The sequence below is a fragment of the Arachis stenosperma genome, chromosome 6, assembly GCF_014773155.1.
Source record: "Arachis stenosperma cultivar V10309 chromosome 6, arast.V10309.gnm1.PFL2, whole genome shotgun sequence".
Lineage (NCBI taxonomy): Eukaryota > Viridiplantae > Streptophyta > Magnoliopsida > Fabales > Fabaceae > Arachis > Arachis stenosperma.
Window position 1 is genome coordinate 69,769,053 of NC_080382.1, and position 18,804 is coordinate 69,787,856.

Consider the following 18,804-nt stretch of genomic DNA (forward strand, 5'->3'; position numbering starts at 1 on the left):
ACGTTTTTATTCAAGAAAGGTGATGGATTCATAGGACATTCATAACTTTAAGGCATAGACACTAAGACACTAATGATCACAAGACACAAACATGGATAACATAAGCATAAAATTCGAAGAACAGAAGAATAAAGAACAAGGAAATCAAAGAACGGGTCCACCTTAGTGATGGCGGCTCTTTCTTCCTCTTGAAGATCCTATGGAGTGCTTGAGCTCCTCAATGTCTCTTCCTTGTCTTTGTTGCTCCTCCCTCATGATTCTTTGGTCTTCTCTAATTTCATGAAGGATGATGGAGTGTTCTTGATGCTCCACCCTTAGTTGTCCCATGTTGGAACTCAATTCTCCTAGGGAGGTGTTCAGTTGCTCCCAATAGTTTTGTGGAGGAAAGTGCATCCCTTGAGGTATCTCAGGGATCTCATGATGAGAGGGGTCTCTTGTGTGCTCCATCCTTTTCTTGGTGATGGGCTTGTCCTCATCAATGGGGGTGTCTCTTTCTATGTCAACTCCAACTGAATAACAGAGGTGACAAATGAGATGAGGAAAGGCTAACCTTGCCAAGGTGGAAGACTTGTCCGCCACCTTATAAAGCTCTTGGGCTATAACCTCATGAACTTTCACTTCTTCTCCAATCATGATGCTATGAATCATGATGGCCCGGTCTAGAGTAACTTCGGACCGGTTGCTAGTGGGAATGATTGAGCGTTGAATGAACTCCAACCATCCTCTAGCCATGGGTTTGAGGTCATGCCTTCTCAATTGAACCGGCTTGCCTCTTGAATCTCTCTTCCATTGTGCGCCCTCTTCACATATGACTGTGAGGACTTGGTCCAACCTTTGATCAAAGTTGACCCTTCTTGTGTAAGGATGTTCATCTCCTTGCATCATAGGCAAGTTGAACGCTACCCTCACACTTTTCGGACTGAAATCCAAGTATTTCCCCCGAACCATAGTAAGATAATTCTTTGGATTCGGGTTCATACTTTGATCATGGTTCTTTGTGATCCATGCATTGGCATAGAACTCTTGAACCATCAAGATTCCGACTTGTTGAATGGGGTTGGTAAGCACTTCCCAACCTCTTCTTCGGATCTCATGGCGGATCTCCGGATATTCACCCCTTTTGAGTGAAAAGGGGACCTCGGGGATCACCTTCTTCAAGGCCACAACTTCATAGAAGTGGTCTTGATGCACCCTTGAGATGAATCTATCCATCTCCCATGACTCGGTGGTGGAAGCTTTTGCCTTCCCTTTCCTCTTTCTAGAGGTTTCTCCGGCCTTGGATGCCATAAATGGTTATGGAAAACGAAAAAGCAACGCTTTTACCACACCAAACTTAAAAGGTTTGCTCGTCCTCGAGCAAAAGAAGAAAGAAGAGAGTAGAAGAAGAAGAAATGAGGGAGAAGGGGATGGCTTTGTATTCGGCCAAAGAAGGGGAGAAGTGGTGTTTAGGTTGTGTGAAAATGAAGGAATGAAGAAGGGTATTTATAGGAGAGAGGGGAGATGGAGTTCGGCCATTATGGGTGGGTTTGGGAGGGAAAGTGGTTTGAATTTGAAGGGTGAGGTTGGTGGGGTTTTGTGAAGGATGGATGTGAGTGGTGAAGAGAAAGATGGGATATGATAAGTGAGGGGTTTTTGGGGAAGAGGTATTGAGGTGATTGGTGAAAGGGGGAAGAAGAGAGAGAGGTGGGGTCCTGTGGGGTCCACAGATCCTGTGGTGTCAAGGAAAAGTCATCCCTGCACCAAATGGCATCAAAATCCACGTTTTGAGCCATTTCTAGCGTTAAACGCCAGGCTGGTGCCCATTCCTGGCGTTTAACGCCAGGTTCTTGCCCTTTTCTGGCGTTTAACGCCAGTCTGGTGCCCCTTTCTGGCGTTAAACGCCCAGAATGGTGCCAGACTGGGCGTTAAACGCCCAATTGCTAGCCTCACTGGCGTTTAAACGCCAGTGGGTTCTTCCTCCAGGGTGTGCTGTTTTTCTTCCTGTTTTTCATTTTGTTTTTGCTTTTTCAATGGATTTTGTGACTTCTTATGATCATCAACCTACAAAAAACATAAAATAACAAAAGAAAATATATAAAATATAATCATTGGGTTGCCTCCCAACAAGCGCTTCTTTAATGTCAGTAGCTTGACAGATGGCTCTCATGGAGCCTCACAAATGATCAGAGCAATGTGGGAACCTCCCAACACCAAACTTAGAGTTTGAATGTGGGGGTTCAACACCAAACTTAGAGTTTGGTTGTGGCCTCCCAACACCAAACTTAGAGTTTGACTTTGGGGGCTCTATTTGTCTCTGATTTGAGGGAAGCTCTTCAAGCTTCATCTCCATGGTGACAGAGGGATATCCTTGAGCCTCAAACACCAAGGATTTTTCATTCACTTGAATGATCAGTTCACCTCTATCAACATCAATCACAGCCTTTGCTATGGCTAGGAAGGGTCTGCCAAGGATGATGGATTCATCCATGCACTTCCCAGTCTCTAGGACTATGAAATCAGTAGGAATGTAATGGTCTTCAACTTTTACCAAAACATTCTCTACAAGTCCATGAGCTTGTTTTCTTGAGTTGTCTGCCATCTCTAATGAGATTCTTGCAGCTTGTACCTCAAAGATCCCTAGCTTCTCCATTACAGAGAGAGGCATGAGGTTCACACTTGACCCTAAGTCACACAGAGCCTTCTTGAAGGTCATGGTGCCTATGGTACAAGGTATGGAAAACTTCCCAGGATCTTGTCTCTTTTGAGGTAATTTCTGCCTAGACAAGTCATCCAGTTCTTTGGTGAGCAAGGGAGGTTCATCTTCCCAAGTCTTATTTCCAAATAACTTGTCATTTAACTTCATGATTGCTCCAAGGTATTTAGCAACTTGCTCTTCAGTGACATACTCATCCTCTTCAGAGGAAGAATACTCATCGGAGCTCATGAAAGGCAGAAGTAAGTCCAATGGAATCTCTATGGTCTCATTTTGAGCCTCAGATTCCCATGGTTCCTCATTGGGGAACTCAGAGGAGGTTGGTGCACGCCCATTGAGGTCTTCCTCAGTGGCGTCCACCTCCTCTCTTTCCTCTCCATATTCGGCCATGGTTATGGCTTTGCACTCTCCTTTTGGATTTTCTTCTGTATTACTTGGGAGAGTACTAGGAGGGAGTTCAGTAACTTTCTTGCTCAGCTGACCCACTTGTCCTTCCAAATTTCTGATGGAGGACCTTGTTTCATTCATGAAACTTTGAGTGGTTTTGATTAGATCAGAGACCATTGTTGCTAAGTCAGAGGTATTCTGCTTAGAACTCTCTGTCTGTTGCTGAGAAGATGATGGAAAAGGCTTGTTATTGCTAAACCTGTTTCTTCCACCATTATTATTATTGAAACCTTGTTGAGGTCTCTCTTGATTCTTCCATGAGAAATTTGGGTGATTTCTCCATGAAGAATTATAGGTGTTTCCATAGGGTTCTCCTAGGTAATTCACCTCTTCCATTGAAGGGTTCTCAGGATCATAAGCTTCTTCCTCAGATGAAGCTTCCTTAGTACTGCCAGATGCATTTTGCATTCCAGACAGACTTTGAGAAATCAAATTGACTTGTTGAGTCAATATCTTATTCTGAGCCGGTATGGCATTCAGAGTGTCAATCTCAAGAACTCCTTTCTTCTGATTAGTCCCATTATTCACAGGATTCCTTTCAGAAGTGTACATGAATTGGTTATTTGCAACCATTTCAATTAGCTCTTGAGCTTCTGTAGGCGTCTTCTTCAGATGAAGAGATCCTCCAGTAGAGCTATCCAAAGACATCTTGAATAGTTCAGAGAGGCCATCATAGAAAATACCTATGATGCTCCATTCAGAAAGCATGTCAGAAGGACATTTTCTGATTAATTGTTTGTATCTTTCCCAAGCTTCATAGAGGGATTCTCCATCCTTCTGTCTGAAGGTTTGGACTTCCACTCTTAGCTTACTCCATTTTTGAGGTGGAAAGAACTTTGCCAAGAAGGCATTGACTAGCTTTTCCCAAGAGTCCAGGCTATCCTTAGGTTGTGAGTCCAACCATATTCTAGCTCTGTCTCTTACAGCAAAAGGGAATAGCATCAGTCTGTAGACCTCAGGGTCAACCCCATTAGTCTTGACTGTGTCACAGATTTGCAAGAACTCAGCTAAAAACTGATGAGGATCTTCCATTGGAAGTCCATGGAACTTGCAATTCTGTTGCATTAGAGAAACTAATTGAGGCTTAAGCTCAAAGTTGTTTGCTCCAATGGCAGGGATAGAGATGCTTCTCCCATAGAAGTTGGGAGTAGGTGCAGTAAAGTCACCCAGCACCTTCCCTTGCATTGTTGGCATTGTTGTTGTTTTCGGCTGCCATGTGTTCTTCTTCTTTGAAGAATTCGGTCAGGTCCTCTAAAGAGAGTTGTGCTTTGGCTTCTCTTAGCTTTCTCTTCAAGGTCCTTTCAGGTTTAGGGTCAGCTTCAACAAGAATGCCTTTGTCTCTGCTCCTGCTCATATGAAAGAGAAGAGAACAAGAAGATGTGGAATCCTCTATGTCACAGTATAGAGATTCCTTAAGGTGTCAGAGGAAACAAAAAATAGAAGAAAAGAAGGTAGAAGAATTCAAACTTGATTAGATAGAGTTCGAATTGTGCATTAAGAAGGAGTAGTACTCCATAAATAGAAGGATGTGGGAAGGAGGGAAGAGGATTTTCGAAAATTAATTAAAAAGATGTTAAAAACATTTTAAAATTTGATTGATAATTTTCGAAAATTGAAAGTGGAAAAGAAATCAAGTGATTTTTGAAAAAGATTTTGAAATTAGAAATTAAGGAGATTTGATTGAAAACTATTTTGAAAAAGATGAGGTTGAGAAGATGTGATTGGTTAAAAAAAAAATTTGGTTTGAAAACAATTTTAAAAGATTTGATTTTGAAAATTAGTGACTTGCCTAACAAGAAAGATATGATTCAAACATTAAACCTTTCTCAACAGAAAAGGCAACAAATTTGAGATGTTCAATCAAATCATTAATTGTTAGTAAGTATCTTTGTAAAAGGAAAGAAATTGATTTTGAAAAACATTTGATTGAAAAGATATGATTTGAAAAAGATTTGATTTTGAAAAACTTTGAAAACTTGAAAAAAATTGATTTGAAAACAAAATTCTTCCCCCTTTGCCATCCTGGCGTTAAACGCCCAGAATGGTGCACATTCTGGCGTTTAGCGCCCAAAATGCACCCTTTTTGGGCGTTAAACGCCCAACCAGGTACCCTGGCTGGCGTTTAAACGCCAGTCTGTCTTCTTCACTGGGCATTTTTGAATGCCCAGCTTTTTCTGTATAATTCCTCTGCAGTATGTTCTGAATCTTCAATTCTTTGTATTATTGACTTGAAAAGACACAAATTAAAAATATTTTTGGATTTTTTAATAATCAAAATGCAATAAGAATCAAATAACAATGCATGCAAGACACTAAACTTAGCAGTTTGTATACTACTGACACTATATGAGACACATAAACACTCAAGCCAAAAGAATTCAAAGATCAGAGTAAGAAATCATCAAGAATTACTTGAAGATCCTTAAGACACATGAATGAATGCATGCAATTGACACCAAACTTAAGATGGGACACTAGACTTAAGCAAGAAACATCAAATATTTTTGGTTTTTATGATTTTGTGATTTTTTTGTGTTTTTCGAAAATTAAGTGGAAAAAGATATCAAAATTCTTAATGAGAATTCCAGGAATCAGTGCAATGTTAGTCTAAGACTCCGGTCCAGGAATTAGACATGGCTTCACAGCCAGCCAAGCTTTCAAAGAAAGCTTCGGTCCAAAACACTAGACATGGCCAAGGGCCAGCCAAGCCTTAGCAGATCACTGCTCCAAAAGCAAAATTGATAAAGATCAACAAGCTCTTGTGATGATAAGTTGAAACCTCGGTCCAATGAGATTAGACATGGCTTCTCAGCCAGCCAGATTTCAACAAATCATCATGAAACTCTATAATTTATCTTCAAGAATTTTGAAAAAAAAATACCTAATCTAAGCAACAAGATGAACCGTCAGTTGTCCATACTGAACAATCCCTGGCAACGACGCCAAAAACTTGGTGCGCGAAATTGTGAACAATACTTTTCACAACTCTCATAATCCCCGGTCATGAACTCCAAAAACTTGGTAGTTCAATTCCATGGCATTACACAACTTCGCACAACTAACCAGCAAGTGCACTGGGTCGTCCAAGTAATACCTTACGTGAGTAAGGGTCGATCCCACGGAGATTGTTAGTATTGAAGCAAGCTATGGTCACCTTGTGAATCTCAGTCAGGCAGACTCAAATGGGTATAGTGATAAACGAAAATAACATAAAGATAAAGATAGAGATACTTATGTATATCATTGGTGAGAGCTTCAGATAAGCGTATGAAGATGCCTTCCCTTCTGTCTCTCTGCTTTCCTACAGTCTTCATCCAATCCTTCTTACTCCTTTCCATGGCAAGCTTATGCAAGGGTTTCACCGTTGTCAGTGGCTACCTCCCATCCTCTCATTGGAAATGTTCAACGCACCCTGTCACGGCACGGCTATCCATCTGTCGGTTCTCAATCAGGCCGGAATAGAATCCAGTGATTCTTTTGCATCTGTCACTAACGCCCCGCCTTCAGGAGTTTGAAGCACGTCACAGTCATTCAATCATTGAATCCTACTCAGAATACCACAGACAAGGTTAGACCTTCCGGATTCTCTTGAATGCCGCCATCAGTTCTCGCCTATACCACGAAGACTCTGATCTCACGGAATGGCTGGCTCGTTTGTTAGGCGAGCACTCGGTTGTCAGGCGATCAACCATGCATCGTGTTATCAGGAATCCAAGAGATATTCACTAGAGCTTTGATTGCTTGTAGAACAAGAATGGTTGTCAGTCACCTTGTTCATGAGTGAGAATGATGATGAGTGTCACGGATCATCACCTTCATCAAGTTGAAGAACAAGTGATATCTTGGACAAAGAACAAGCGGAATTGAATGGAAGAACAATAGTAATTGCATTAATACTCGAGGTACAGCAGAGCTCCACACCTTAATCTATGGTGTGTAGAAACTCCACCGTTGAAAATACATAAGCATAAGGTCTAGGCATGGCCGAATGGCCAGCCTCCCAATGATCTAAGATAGCATAAAACGAAGATAGCTACCAAAGTCTCTAGATACAATAGTAAAAGGTCCTACTTATAGATAACTAGTAGCCTAAGGTGTACAAAGATGAGTAAATGACATAAAAATCCACTTCCGGGCCCACTTGGTGTGTGCATGGGCTGAGCAATGAAGCAATTTCGTGTAGAGACTCTTCTTGGAGTTAAAAGCCAGCTTTTATGCCAGTTTGGGCGTTTAACTCCCATTTGGGTGCCAGTTCCAGCGTTTAACGCTGGGATTTCTTGAGGTGACTTTGAACGCCGGTTTGGGCCATCAAATCTTGGGCAAAGTATGGACTATCATATATTGCTGGAAAGCCCAGGATGTCTACTTTCCAACGCCGTTGAGAGCGCGCCAATTGGGCTTCTGTAGCTCCAGAAAATCCACTTCGAGTGCAGGGAGGTCAGAATCCAACAGCATCTGCAGTCCTTTTTAGTCTCTGAATCAGATTTTTGCTCAGGTCCCTCAATTTCAGCCAGAAAATACCTGAAATCACAGAAAAACACACAAACTCATAGTAAAGTCCAGAAAAGTGAATTTTAACTAAAAACTAATAAAAATATACTAAAAACTAACTAGATCATACTAAAAACATACTAAAAACAATGCCAAAAAGCGTACAAATTATCCGCTCATCAGTGTGCGAACTATAATAGGTGCGATCATACCAGCACTCATGCGCCGGATCCCATCAGAACTCCGCAGTTAAGCGTGCTTGGGCGAGAGTAGTACTAGGATGGGTGTCCTCCTGGGAAGTCCTCGTGTTGCACCTCTTTTTTTTTTTTACGTCGTGTCGACCCTCATTCTCTAAATGACGCTATCCCGAGTAGGACACCTAAGGGCGAGCCGCAATGGCCTCATCCTCGGCAGGCACCTACAGTACCCGCAAGGCTTCGCGGATAGTGTTATACTCTCTCGCGCCGCATGGTTAAGAAAATTGTGTGTGCGAACTATAATAGGTGCAATCATACCAGCACTAATGCACTGGATCCCATCAGAACTCCGCAGTTAAGCGTGCTTGGGCGAGAGTAGTACTAGGATGGGTGTCCTCCTGGGAAGTCCTCGTGTTGCACCTATTTTTTTTTTTTTACGTTGTGCCGCCTCTCATTCTCTAAATGATGCTATCCCGAGTAGGCCACCTAAGGGGGGGGGGCCGCAATGGCCTCATCCTCGGCAGGCACCTACAGTACCCGCAAGGCTTCACGGATAGTGTTCTACTCTCTCGCGCTGCATGGTTAAGAAAATTGTGTTTGCGAACTATAATAGGTGCGATCATACCAGCACTAATGCACCGGATCCCATCAGAACTTCGCAGTTAAGCGTGCTTGGGCGAGAGTATAACTAGGATGGGTGACCTCCAGGGAAGTCCTCGTATTGCACCTCTTTTTTTTTTTTTTTACGTCGTGCCGACCCTCATTCTCTAAAAGACGCTATCCCGAGTAGGACACCTAAGTGCGAGACGCAATGGCCTCATCCTCAGCAGGCACCTACAGTACTCGCAAGGCTTCGCGGATAGTGTTATACTTTCTCGCACCTTATGGTTAAGAAATTTGTGTGTGCGAAATATAATAGGTGCGATCATACCAGCACTAATGCGTCGGATCCCATCAGAACTCCACAGTTAAGCGTGCTTGGGCGAGAGTAGTACTAGGATGGGTGACCTCTTGGGAAGTCCTCGTGTTGCACCTCTTTTTTTTTTTTTACGTCGTGCCGACCCTCATTCTCTAAATGACGCTATCCCGAGTAGGACACCTAAGGGCGAGCCGCTGATGCCAAGGCATCTTAGGCTAGTTTCACTAGCCTTTTTCTTTTATTTTTAGTTGTTTTATGCATTTTCTTGAGCCTTAAGTAATCATTTGGGCCAAATAGTCATGCTTGTCTTAAATCATTCAAACATGAAGATTTTGATGCAAATTCCATGAGTTTTTAGTTATATTCCTTGAATGCTATGAATGGAAGAATTCTCATGAAATTTTGCAAGACTTTGATGCAGTTGTTTGGATGATTTCAGGGAAGAAGAGGCTAGGCAAGGAAGCAACAAAATCAATAAAGGAAGCTTGAATATCACATGTGGAGTTTAAGCTCCAGTTTAAGCTTAAACTGGAGCTTAAAACGCCAAAAATCATGAAAGCTGAGGAAAGGGCTGAAAGTGGCGTTTAACCTCCAGTTTAACCTTAAACTGGAAGTTAAACGCCAGAATTGAAAGCATCAGGGAGCCATTCCACGTTTAAGCTTCAGTTTAACCTTAAACTGAAGCTTAAACGTGCTCGAGCTTATGCCTCCAGGGAGTGCCAGCGTTTAAGCTCCAGTTTAAGCTTAAACTGGAGCTTAAACGTGTTATATGGAACAGCTTGACCATGCCTTCTTCAAACATAAATAACTTGAGCTACAAAACTCCAAATGAGGTGATTCAAAATGCATTGGAAAGAAGACATCTAGAGCTTTCCAAGAATATATGGCATGCATGGTGGATACTAAAAATTGAGGGAGAAAACAGCCCCGTAATGTGCATAGAAGAGCATACCAACATGCAATCAGGCCAGCTGACCTCTTCACCTTCCATGGAGTATAACTCGAGTTGTAGAACTCTAAATGATGCGCTTCCAGTTGCATTGGAAAGTAGACATTCAGAGCTTTCCAACTATGTATAGAAGTATGGGGTGGACAATGCAACTGAGCTCCCAAAATTGGCATTTTCGAGCACGTTTAAGTGACTTAAACGTTGGCTTAAACGCTGTCAAACCAACCAGCAACCTTGTCACCTTCAATCAAGCATAACTTGAGCTATAGAGATCCAATTGAGGTGCTTCCAGTTGCGTTAGAAAGCTGACATCCATAGCTTTCCAACGAGGTATAATAGTCTATATTTGGCATCAAATTGGCAAGGTTGACAAGAGAACAAAGTGACGACTCAAGAAAGGGGGGTGCAACGTTTGAGTGTAGTTTAATGGATCATTATCCTTTTTGGATCAATTATGTCACTCTACCCTTCAAGCAAGCAAGGCCCATCAACAACACCAAATCAAGGCCACAAGAATCATCTAGAATAGTTTATTTTCATTTGATTGTAATTTGCTTTTAATTTCATTTTCATTTTGTAATTTAGGGAGCCTATTTAAAGGCCTTAGTTTCTGCATTTGAGAAAAGAGGGGATTGAAGGGGAATCCAGCCCCTGAGGGGGACTTTTTACACAGAAAAACCTTTGGGATCATTTTTGCTAGTTTTCATAAATTTTGTAATTGAATTCTGAGCTATGAATCACTAAACCTCTTTCATTGGGTTAGGGAGCTCTATTGTAATTCAATGAATCAATAATAGTTTTATCTTCTTCTTCAATCTTTTCTCTTGAATTTTGTTAGAAAGCTTCTCGATCTAATTCCATTGGGTAGTTGTCTTGGGAAAGAAACTACCCATAATTGGAATCCTTCGGAACCTTGGGAAAGGAATGGAGGATTCATGCTAGAGAAGCTTTCTCACAGTGAATTGGATTGGGGTTTGGATGGATATTGTGACATGTAATCCTACCAAATTGTGGTTCATGAAACTGTGTGGTATAATCAGTGATCGAGCATCATCTCTTCTTATGAACATTTAAACCAAGGGATTGGGAATTTGTTTGTTTTTAGAGAGAATTGGTGAGCCAAGGGATTGGGATCCAATCATATAAGATTGCCAAGCAAAATTCAATGAATGCATTGGTTGAGGAAGGGATAAGACGTTTTGATTCGGAGATCTCAATATCTCCTGAAACCCAATGAATTTCCCATTTCTGATCTACCACTTTCTATTTACATTCTGCAATTTCAATTCATGCAATCACCCCCATCCCTTTTAATTTCAGCAATTCAGCTTCTCGCTCTTTAATTCATGCAATTTTACATTCCGCAATTCTCATCTAAATCTTGATTCCGCTCAACTAGAACATACTTCTAATCCGAATTGCTCACTCAACCAATCCTTGTGGGATTCGACCTCACTCTATTGTGAGTTTTTACTTGACGATAACCGGTGCACTTGCCGGAAGAAATTTTGCCGATCGTGCAATTTCCTAAATCGTAGCATATCAAGTATATGCACATCAGCCGCAATGGCCTCATCTTCGGCAGGCACCTACAGTACCCACCAGGCTTCGCGGATAGTGTTATACTCTCTCGCGCCGCATGGTTAAGAAAATTGTGTGTGCAAACTATAATAGATGCGATCATACCAGCACTAATGCACCGGATTCCATCAGAACTCCGCATAAAGCGTGCTTGGGCGAGAGTAGTACTAGGATGGGTGACCTCCTGGGAAATCCTCGTGTTGCACCTCTTTTTTTTTTTTTACGTCGTGCCGACTCTCATTCTCTAAATGATGCTATCCCGAGTAGGCCACCTAAGGGCGAGCCGCAGTGGCCTCATTCTCGGCAGGCACCTACAGTACCCGCAAGGCTTCGCGGATAGTGTTATGCACTCTCGCGCCGCATGGTTAAGAAAATTGTGTGTGCGATCTATTATAGGTGCGATCATACCAGCACTAATGCACCGGATCCCATCAGAACTCCGCAGTTAAGCGTGCTTGGACGAGAGTAGTACTAGGATGGGGTGACCTCCTGGGAAGTTCTCGTGTTGCACCTCTTTTTTTTTTTTTAAGTCGTGCCGACCCTCATTCTCTAAATGACGCTATCCCGAGTAGGACACCTAAGGGCGAGCCGCAATGGCCTCATCCTCGGCAGGCACCTACAGTACCCGCAAGGCTTCGCGGATAGTGTTATGCTCTCTCACGCCGCATGGTTAAGAAAATTGTGTGTGCGAACTATAATAGGAGCGAACATACCAGCACTAATGCACCGGATCCCATTAGAACTCTGCAGTTAAGCGTGCTTGGGCGTGAGTAGTACTAGGATGGGTGACCTCCTGGGAAGTCCTCGTGTTGCACCTCCTTTTTTTTTTTACGTCGTGCCGACCCTCATTCTCTAAATGACGCTATCCCGAGTAGGACACCTAAGGGCGAGCCGCAATGGCCTCATCCTCGGCAGGCACCTACAGTACCCGCAAGGCTTCGCAGATAGTGTTATACTCTCTCGCCCCGCATGGTTAAGAAAATTTTGTGTGCGAACTATAACAGGTGCGATCATACCAGCACTAATGCACCGGATCCCATCAGAACTCCGCAGTTAAGCGTGCTTGGGCGAGAGTAGTACTAGGATGGAAGTCCTCGTGTTGCACCTCTTTTTTTTTTTTACGTCGTGCCGACCCTCATTCTCTAAATGACGCTATCCCGAGTTGGACACCTAAGGGCGAGCCGCAATGGCCTCATCCTCGGCAGGCACCTACAGTACCCGCAAGGCTTCGCAGATAGTGTTATACTCTCTCGCCCCGCATGGTTAAGAAAATTGTGTGGGCGAACTATAACAGGTGCGATCATACCAGCACTAATGCACCGGATCCCATCAGAACTCCGCAGTTAAGCGTGCTTGGGCGAGAGTAATACTAGGATGGGTGACCTCCTGGGAAGTCCTCGTGTTGTACCTCTTTTTTTTTTTTTTACGTCGTGCCGACCCTCATTTTCTAAATGACGCTGTCCCGAGTAGGACACCTACGGGCGAGCCGCAATGGCCTCATGCTCGGCAGGCACCTACAGTACCCGCAAGGCTTCGCGCATAGTGTTATACTCTCTCGTGCCGCATGGTTAAGAAAATTGTGTGTGCGAATTATAACAGGTGCGATCATACCAGCACTAATGCACCGGATCCCATCAGAACTCCGCAGTTAAGCGTGCTTGGACAAGAATAGTACTAGGATGGGTGACCTCCTGGGAAGTCTTCTTGTTGCACCTCTTTTTTTTTTTTTTTTACGTCGTGCCGACCCTCATTCTCTAAATGACGCTATCCCGAGTAGGACACCTAAGTGCGAGCCGCAATGGCCTCATACTCGGCAGGCACCTACAGTACCCGCAAGGCTTCGCGGATAGTGTTATGCTCTCTCGCGCCGCATGGTTAAGAAAATTGTGTGTGCGAACTATAATAGGTGCGATCATACCAGCACTAATGCACCGAAACCCATCAGAACTTCGCAGTTAAGCGTGCTTGGGCGAGAGTTGAACTAGGATGGGTGACCTCCTGGGAAGTCCTTGTATTGCACCTCTTTTTTTTTTTTACGTCGTGCCGACCCTCATTCTCTAAATGACGCTATCCCGAGTAGGACACCTAAGTGCGAGCCGTAATGGCCTCATCCTCGGCAGGCACCTACAGTACCCACAAGGCTTCGCGGATAGTGTTATACTCACTCGCGCCGCATGGTTAAGAAACTTGTGTGTGCGAACTATAATAGGTGCGATCATACCAGCACTAATGCGCCGGATCCCATCAGAACTCCGCAGTTAAGCGTGCTTGGGAGAGAGTAGTACTAGGATGGGTGTCCTCCTGGGAAGTCCTCGTGTTGCACCTCTTTTTTTTTTACGTCGTGTCGACCCTCATTCTCTAAATGACGCTATCCCGAGTAGGACACCTAAGGGCGAGCCGCAATGGCCTCATCCTCGGCAGGCACCTACAGTACCCGCAAGGCTTCGCGGATAGTGTTATACTCTCTCGCGCCGCATGGTTAAGAAAATTGTGTGTGCGAACTATAATAGGTGCGATCATACCAGCACTAATGCACTGGATCCTATCAGAACTCCGCAGTTAAGCGTGCTTGGGCGAGAGTAGTACTAGGATGGGTGTCTGGTGTGCGAAATTGTGATCACTACTTTTCACAACTCAAATAATCCCTAGTAATGGCCCCAAGAACTTGGTGCTTAATACCATGGCATAAACACAACTTTGCACAACTAACCAGCAAGTGCACTGGGTCGTCCAAGTAATAAACCTTATGCGAGTAAGGGTCGATCCCACGGAGATTGTTGGTATGAAGCAAGCTATGGTCACCTTGTAAATCTTAGTCAAGCAGACTCAAATGGGTATAATGATATACGAATAAAGCATAAAGATAAAGATAGAGGTACTTATGTAATTCATTGGTAGGAACTTCAGATAAGCGTATGAAGATGCCTTCCCTTCTGTCTCTCTGCTTTCCTACTGTCTTCATCCAATCCTTCTTACTCCTTTCCATGGCAAGCTTATGCAAGGGTTTCACCGTTGTCAGTGGCTACCTCCCATCCTCTCAGTGAAAACGTTCCTATGCTCTGTCACAGCATAGGCTAATCAGCTGTCGGTTCTCGGTCAGGCCGGAATAGAATCCAGTGATTCTTTTGCGTCTGTCACTAACGCCCCGCCTGCTAGGAGTTTGAAGCACGTCACAATCATTCAATCATTGAATCCTACTCAGAATACCACAGACAAGGTTAGACCTTCCGGATTCTCTTGAATACCGCCATCAGTTCTAGCCTATACCACGAAGACTCTGATCTCACGGAATGGCTGGCTCGTTTGTCAGGCGAGCACTCGGTTGTCAGGCGATCAACCATGCATCGTGTATCAGGAATCCAAGAGATATTCACCCAATCTAAGGTAGAACGGAGGTGGTTGTCAGTCACACGTTCATAGGTGAGAATGATGATGAGTGTCACGGATCATCACATTCATCAAGTTGAAGAACAAGTGATATCTTGGACAAAGAACAAGCGGAATTGAATAGAAGAACAATAGTAATTGCATTAATACTCGAGGTACAGCAGAGCTCCACACCTTAATCTATGGTGTGTAGAAACTCCACCGTTGAAAATACATAAGAACAAAAGTGATCATTGGTTTCGGCCCCAGAGAGGGAACCAGAAGAACCAAGATGAAAATACAATAGTAAAAGGTCCTATATATAGAGAACTAGTAGCCTAGGGTGTACAGAGATGAGTAAATGACATAAAAATCCACTTCGGGGCCCACTTGGTGTGTGCTTGGGCTGAGCATTGAAGCATTTTCGTGTAGAGACTCTTCTTGGAGTTAAACGCCAGCTTTTATGCCAGTTTGGGCGTTTAACTCCCATTTTGGTGCCAGTTCCGGCGTTTAACGCTGGGAAATCTGAAGGTGACTTTGAACGCCGGTTTGGGCCATCAAATCTTGGGCAAAGTATGGACTATCATATATTGCTGGAAAGCCCAGGATGTCTACTTTCCAACGCCGTTGAGATCGCGCCAATTGGGCTTCTGTAGCTCCAGAAAATCCACTTCGAGTACAGGGAGGTCAGAATCCAACAGCATCTGCAGTCCTTTTCAGTCTCTGAATCAGATTTTTGCTCAGGTCCCTCAATTTCAGCCAGAAAATACCTGAAATCACAGAAAAACACACAAACTCATAGTAAAGTCCAGAAAAGTGAATTTTAACTAAAAACTAATAAAAATATACTAAAAACTAAACCAAATATGCTAAAAACATACTAAAAACAATGCCAAAAAGCGTATAAATTATCCGCTCATCAGTGTCCTCCTGGGAAGTCCTCGTGTTGCACCTCTTTTTTTTTTTTACGTCGTGCCGCCTCTCATTCTCTAAATGATGCTATCCCGAGTAGGCCACCTAAGGGCGGGCCGCAATGGCCTCATCCTCGGCAGGCACCTACAGTACCCGCAAGGCTTCGCGGATAGTGTTCTACTCTCTCGCGCCGCATGGTTAAGAAAATTGTGTGTGCGAACTATAATAGGTGCGATCATACCAGCACTAATGCACCGGATCCCATCAGAACTTCGTAGTTAAGCGTGCTTGGGCGAGAGTAGAACTAGGATGGGTGACCTCCAGGGAAGTCCTCGTATTGCACCACTTTTTCTTTTTTTTTTTACGTCGTGCCGAGCCTCATTCTCTAAAAGACGCTATCCCGAGTAGGACACCTAAGTGCGAGACGCAATGACCTCATCCTCGGCAGGCACCTACAGTACCCGCAAGGTTTCGCGGATAGTGTTATACTTTCTCGCGCCGCATGGTTAAGAAAATTGTGTGTGCGAAATATAATAGGTGCGATCATACCAGCACTAATGCGTCGGATCCCATCAGAACTCCACAGTTAAGCGTGCTTGGGCGAGAGTAGTACTAGGATGGGTGACCTCTTGGGAAGTCCTCGTGTTGCACCTCTTTTTTTTTTTACGTCGTGCCGACCCTCATTCTCTAAATGACGCTATCCCGAGTAGGACACCTAAGGGCGAGCCGCAATGGCCTCATCCTCGGCAGCTACCTACAGTACCCGCCAGGGTTCGCGGATAGTGTTATACTCTCTCGCGCCGCATGGTTAAGAAAATTGTGTGTGCGAACTATAATAGATGCGATCATACCAGCACTAATGCACCGGATTCCATCAGAACTCCGCATAAAGCGTGCTTGGGCGAGAGTAGTACTAGGATGGGTGACCTCCTGGGAAATCCTCGTGTTGCACCTCTTTTTTTTTTTTACGTCGTGCCGACTCTCATTCTCTAAATGATGCTATCCCGAGTAGGCCACCTAAGGGCGAGCCGCAGTGGCCTCATTCTCGGCAGGCACCTACAGTACCCGCAAGGCTTCGCGGATATTGTTATGCACTCTCGCGCCGCATGGTTAAGAAAATTGTGTGTGCGATCTATTATAGGTGCGATCATACCAGCACTAATGCACCGGATCCCATCAGAACTCCGCAGTTAAGCGTGCTTGGACGAGAGTAGTACTAGGATGGGGTGACCTCCTGGGAAGTTCTCGTGTTGCACCTCTTTTTTTTTTTACGTCATGCCGACCCTATTTCTCTAAATGACGCTATCCCGAGTAGGACACCTAAGGGCGAGCCGCAATGGCCTCATCCTCGGCAGGCACCTACAGTACCCGCAAGGCTTCGCGGATAGGGTTATGCTCTTTCACGCCGCATGGTTAAGAAAATTGTGTGTGCGAACTATAATAGCAGCGATCATACCAGCACTAATGCACCGGATCCCATTAGAACTCCGCATTTAAGCGTGCTTGGGCGTGAGTAGTACTAGGATGGGTGACCTCCTGGGAAGTCCTCGTGTTGCACCTCTTTTTTTTTTTTTTACGTCGTGCCGACCCTCATTCTCTAAATGACGCTATCCCGAGTAGGACACCTAAGGGCGAGCCGCAATGGCCTCATCCTCGGCAGGCACCTACAGTACCCGCAAGGCTTCGCAGATAGTGTTATACTCTCTCGCCCCGCATGGTTAAGAAAATTGTGTGTGCGAACTATAACAGGTGCGATCATACCAGCACTAATGCACCGGATCCCATCAGAACTCCGCAGTTAAGCGTGCTTGGGCGAGAGTAGTACTAGGATGGGTGACCTCCTGGGAAGTCCTCATGTTGTACCTCTTTTTTTTTTTTTTACGTCGTGCGGACCCTCATTTTCTAAATGACGCTGTCCCGAGTAGGACACCTAAGGGCGAGCCGCAATGGCCTCATGCTCGGCAGGCACCTACAGTACCCGCAAGGCTTCGCAGATAGTGTTATACTCTCTCGTATCGCATGGTTAAGAAAATTGTGTGTGCGAATTATAACAGGTGCGATCATACCAGCACTAATGCACCGGATCCCATCAGAACTCCGCAGTTAAGCGTGCTTGGACGAGAATAGTACTAGGATGGGTGACCTCCTGGGAAGTCCTCGTGTTGCACCTCTTTTTTTTTTTTTACGTCGTGCCGACCCTCATTCTCTAAATGACGCTATCCCGAGTAGGACACCTAAGGGCGAGCCGCAATGGCCTCATCCCCGGCAGGCACCTACAGTACCGCCAGGCTTCACGGATAGTGTTATACTCTCTCGCGCCGCATGGTTAAGAAAATTGAGTGTGCGAACTATAATAGATGCGATCATACCAGCATTAATGCACCGGATCCCATCAGAACTCCGCAGTTAAGCGTGCTTGGGCGAGAGTAGTACTAGGATGGGTGTCCTCCTGGGAAGTCCTCGTGTTGCACCTCTTTTATTTTTTTTTACGTCGTGCCGCCTCTCATTCTCTAAAAGATGCTCTCCCGAGTAGGCCACCTAAGGGCGAGCCGCAATGGCCTCATCCTCGGCAGGCACCTACAGTACCCGCAAGGCTTCGCGGAAAGTGTTCTACTCTCTCGTGCCGCATGGTTAAGAAAATTGTGTGTGCGAAATATAATAGGTGCGATCATACCAGCACTAATGCGTCGGGTCCCTTCAGAACTCCGCAGTTAAGCATGCTTGGGCGAGAGTAATACTAGGATGGGTGACCTCCTGGGAAGTCCTCGTGTTGCACCTCTTTTTTTTTTTTTTACGTCGTGCCGACCCTCATTCTCTAAATGACGCTATCCCGAGTAGGACACCTAAGGGCGAGCCGCAATGGCCTCATCCTCGGCAGGCACCTACAGTACCCGCAAGGCTTCGTAGATAGTGTTATACTCTCTCGCCCTGCATGGTTAAGAAAATTGTGTGTGCGAACTATAATAGGTGCGATCATACCAGCACTAATGCACCGGATCCCATCAAAACTCCGCAGTTAAGCGTGCTTGGGCGAGAGTAGTACTAGGATGGGTGACCTCCTGGGAAGTCCTCGTGTTGTACCTCTTTTTTTTTTTTTACGTCGTGCCGACCCTCATTCTCTAAATGACGCTGTCCCGAGTAGGACACCTAAGGGCGAGCCGCAATGGCCTCATGCTCGGCAGGCACCTACAGTACCCGCAAGGCTTCGCGGATAGTGTTATACTCTCTCGTGCCGCATGGTTAAGAAAAT

The 18,804-nt window shown here is 44.7% G+C and overlaps 22 non-coding genes and 2 pseudogenes across 22 annotated transcripts; all 24 read left to right on the forward strand.

Annotated features, from left to right (window-relative positions):
- The first annotated feature begins 3,841 nt into the window (after positions 1-3,841).
- Positions 3,842-3,949, forward strand: LOC130937547 (small nucleolar RNA R71). The gene has a single exon (XR_009068761.1). It is a non-coding gene; the product is annotated as a small nucleolar RNA R71 (small nucleolar RNA).
- A 3,879-nt stretch (positions 3,950-7,828) lies between these two features.
- On the forward strand, positions 7,829-7,947 carry LOC130937675 (5S ribosomal RNA). The gene has a single exon (XR_009068882.1). It is a non-coding gene; the product is annotated as a 5S ribosomal RNA (ribosomal RNA).
- Positions 7,948-8,131: 184 nt separating this feature from the next.
- LOC130937817 (5S ribosomal RNA) lies at positions 8,132-8,250 on the forward strand. The gene has a single exon (XR_009069015.1). It is a non-coding gene; the product is annotated as a 5S ribosomal RNA (ribosomal RNA).
- Positions 8,251-8,438: 188 nt separating this feature from the next.
- LOC130938920 (5S ribosomal RNA) lies at positions 8,439-8,557 on the forward strand. Its single transcript, XR_009070059.1, has one exon. It is a non-coding gene; the product is annotated as a 5S ribosomal RNA (ribosomal RNA).
- Positions 8,558-8,744: 187 nt separating this feature from the next.
- On the forward strand, positions 8,745-8,863 carry LOC130938604 (5S ribosomal RNA). Its single transcript, XR_009069763.1, has one exon. It is a non-coding gene; the product is annotated as a 5S ribosomal RNA (ribosomal RNA).
- A 2,504-nt stretch (positions 8,864-11,367) lies between these two features.
- Positions 11,368-11,485, forward strand: LOC130938988 (5S ribosomal RNA). Its single transcript, XR_009070123.1, has one exon. It is a non-coding gene; the product is annotated as a 5S ribosomal RNA (ribosomal RNA).
- A 185-nt stretch (positions 11,486-11,670) lies between these two features.
- Positions 11,671-11,790, forward strand: LOC130938488 (5S ribosomal RNA). Its single transcript, XR_009069651.1, has one exon. It is a non-coding gene; the product is annotated as a 5S ribosomal RNA (ribosomal RNA).
- Positions 11,791-11,975: 185 nt separating this feature from the next.
- LOC130938721 (5S ribosomal RNA) lies at positions 11,976-12,094 on the forward strand. Its single transcript, XR_009069872.1, has one exon. It is a non-coding gene; the product is annotated as a 5S ribosomal RNA (ribosomal RNA).
- Positions 12,095-12,278: 184 nt separating this feature from the next.
- LOC130936874 (5S ribosomal RNA) lies at positions 12,279-12,384 on the forward strand (annotated as a pseudogene).
- Positions 12,385-12,568: 184 nt separating this feature from the next.
- Positions 12,569-12,687, forward strand: LOC130937995 (5S ribosomal RNA). The gene has a single exon (XR_009069181.1). It is a non-coding gene; the product is annotated as a 5S ribosomal RNA (ribosomal RNA).
- A 186-nt stretch (positions 12,688-12,873) lies between these two features.
- On the forward strand, positions 12,874-12,992 carry LOC130938827 (5S ribosomal RNA). The gene has a single exon (XR_009069972.1). It is a non-coding gene; the product is annotated as a 5S ribosomal RNA (ribosomal RNA).
- A 188-nt stretch (positions 12,993-13,180) lies between these two features.
- LOC130938906 (5S ribosomal RNA) lies at positions 13,181-13,299 on the forward strand. Its single transcript, XR_009070046.1, has one exon. It is a non-coding gene; the product is annotated as a 5S ribosomal RNA (ribosomal RNA).
- A 184-nt stretch (positions 13,300-13,483) lies between these two features.
- Positions 13,484-13,602, forward strand: LOC130938718 (5S ribosomal RNA). The gene has a single exon (XR_009069870.1). It is a non-coding gene; the product is annotated as a 5S ribosomal RNA (ribosomal RNA).
- A 182-nt stretch (positions 13,603-13,784) lies between these two features.
- Positions 13,785-13,902, forward strand: LOC130936973 (5S ribosomal RNA; annotated as a pseudogene).
- Positions 13,903-15,781: 1,879 nt separating this feature from the next.
- Positions 15,782-15,900, forward strand: LOC130938891 (5S ribosomal RNA). Its single transcript, XR_009070032.1, has one exon. It is a non-coding gene; the product is annotated as a 5S ribosomal RNA (ribosomal RNA).
- Positions 15,901-16,089: 189 nt separating this feature from the next.
- LOC130938615 (5S ribosomal RNA) lies at positions 16,090-16,208 on the forward strand. Its single transcript, XR_009069774.1, has one exon. It is a non-coding gene; the product is annotated as a 5S ribosomal RNA (ribosomal RNA).
- A 183-nt stretch (positions 16,209-16,391) lies between these two features.
- LOC130938989 (5S ribosomal RNA) lies at positions 16,392-16,509 on the forward strand. The gene has a single exon (XR_009070124.1). It is a non-coding gene; the product is annotated as a 5S ribosomal RNA (ribosomal RNA).
- Positions 16,510-16,693: 184 nt separating this feature from the next.
- Positions 16,694-16,813, forward strand: LOC130938499 (5S ribosomal RNA). The gene has a single exon (XR_009069662.1). It is a non-coding gene; the product is annotated as a 5S ribosomal RNA (ribosomal RNA).
- A 183-nt stretch (positions 16,814-16,996) lies between these two features.
- Positions 16,997-17,115, forward strand: LOC130938804 (5S ribosomal RNA). Its single transcript, XR_009069950.1, has one exon. It is a non-coding gene; the product is annotated as a 5S ribosomal RNA (ribosomal RNA).
- Positions 17,116-17,301: 186 nt separating this feature from the next.
- Positions 17,302-17,420, forward strand: LOC130938242 (5S ribosomal RNA). The gene has a single exon (XR_009069415.1). It is a non-coding gene; the product is annotated as a 5S ribosomal RNA (ribosomal RNA).
- A 186-nt stretch (positions 17,421-17,606) lies between these two features.
- Positions 17,607-17,725, forward strand: LOC130936911 (5S ribosomal RNA). Its single transcript, XR_009068223.1, has one exon. It is a non-coding gene; the product is annotated as a 5S ribosomal RNA (ribosomal RNA).
- Positions 17,726-17,909: 184 nt separating this feature from the next.
- LOC130937936 (5S ribosomal RNA) lies at positions 17,910-18,028 on the forward strand. Its single transcript, XR_009069126.1, has one exon. It is a non-coding gene; the product is annotated as a 5S ribosomal RNA (ribosomal RNA).
- A 186-nt stretch (positions 18,029-18,214) lies between these two features.
- On the forward strand, positions 18,215-18,333 carry LOC130938965 (5S ribosomal RNA). Its single transcript, XR_009070101.1, has one exon. It is a non-coding gene; the product is annotated as a 5S ribosomal RNA (ribosomal RNA).
- Positions 18,334-18,519: 186 nt separating this feature from the next.
- Positions 18,520-18,638, forward strand: LOC130938276 (5S ribosomal RNA). Its single transcript, XR_009069448.1, has one exon. It is a non-coding gene; the product is annotated as a 5S ribosomal RNA (ribosomal RNA).
- Positions 18,639-18,804: the final 166 nt, after the last annotated feature.